Here is a 1,791-nt window from a genome sequence, read left to right as displayed (position 1 = left end):
TATATATATATATATATATATATATACTAGGTCTGATCAGTAAGTATCGGATTGCTGCCAACGAAGCTAAAGCAAACAGAATGAAGCCGCTAGCCAAAGATTGATCTCAAACTCTGTTGTGCATACGCACCAAGTTTTAACGTTCTAATTCACTTCCGCTGTTTACAGTAGTTCTTGGAAGGGAGTTATGTAGCGTGTGATCTTCGCATTGACCATGACAAAGAAAGTTGTCATGGTGATGCCTGTTCAGAAGCCTGCGCAAAGTTGCAGAAAGTGTATGAGCCGCACACAAATGTACGAGTGGTTTAGACGTTTCCAAGATGGCCGAAAAAATGTCAATATTGACGAACGTTCTGGGAGACCCACAGCTAGCAGAACTGAGAAAAACATTGCAGATGTCCGTGCAGCTGTGAAAGGAAATCGTCGAATCACCATCCGTGAGTTATCAGAGGATGTGCAGATTAGTTACGATTCAGTTCAGTCCATTATCACTGAAGATTTGGATATGAGACGCGCGTCTGCTAAGTTTGTTCTAAAACTGCTTTCAGGTTACCAAAAAGACACTCAGATTTCAGTTACACAAGATCTTGATTGTGTCGAGAATGATGAAAACGTTTTTGAAAACTTTTCTTAGGACTCTGAACAGGTATCGCCAAACTTTTGGCAAAATTTGATACAGAGTCACTGCTCAACTTTCTGTCATAGTCAAGGCGATTATCACATGCTACACACGTTCCTTCCAAACACTGCTGTAAACAGCGAAAGTGAGCTAGAATGTTAAAACACAGTGCGCATGCACAGCAGAGTTGAAGGTCAATCTGTGCCAAGCGGCATTACTCTGCGTGCTTTAGCTTCGCTACCTTGGTAACAGTCCGGATACTTATTGATCAGACCACTACACATTTATATATATATATATATATATAGTTGGATTTTACAAAAAAAGAACAAAACAAAAGACGAAGACGGGTGCGTAAACAACAAACAGATGTATTAGTTTAACGCTCAGGAAGTGAGAAAGTCTTTTACGTTTCGAGCCTACGCTCTTCAACAGAAAGGAGCACAGAAAGAAGCTGAGAGAGAAAATAAAAAAGGTTTAGTGGCTAGCGAACAATCATGGCTATATTATAGCAATATAATAGAGTATTCAAGCTAAATTTGACACTTTACATATATAGAAAAGAAAACGCAATAACCTGAGTCCCTGATAGTATCTTCGAACACCACCTTGGTCTTGGCCACCAACTCGGCCGTGGTGTTGCTGGCAGAACGGTTGGTGCCTTTCTCAGCCGTGCCCTACATATAATAATCCATGGGATTACAATCAGAGAAATTAGAATGCAAGAGATTGGGACTGTTGAAGTCGTAAATATTCTCTGACAACCACCTCTAACTCATTCCAGAGGTTCGGTAAGGAACCGAATCATGTTGTCACACATATGGCCTTCCAGTAGCAAACCCGCTCCAGCCAAGGTTTGACCACAATCTCCAACAGCTTCACATTGCCATCTGAATTGAACCTAAGGCCCTGTTCAAAGATGTGGAGCAGCATGACTCACTGGAGACACACTCAAAGAACATCACAGTTTAGGGGAACTTGGTTTTCATGATGCTCATGTTACATCTTACAGCCTTTACAATATTCACGAAGCACTGAGCGGCAGCCATGATGTTGGCATCTTAATACGCGGCGTGAATCATCATGATACGTGTAACTCTCTTCCGGTATTCAGATAGCTTTCATTCCTCCATGTTAGCTAACTTTTTCTCCCAACACCGTTGACTGCTATC

This window comes from Octopus bimaculoides, chromosome 5 (genome assembly GCF_001194135.2).
Source record: "Octopus bimaculoides isolate UCB-OBI-ISO-001 chromosome 5, ASM119413v2, whole genome shotgun sequence".
In the NCBI taxonomy this organism is placed as follows: domain Eukaryota; kingdom Metazoa; phylum Mollusca; class Cephalopoda; order Octopoda; family Octopodidae; genus Octopus; species Octopus bimaculoides.
This window is presented reverse-complemented; position numbering follows the sequence as displayed.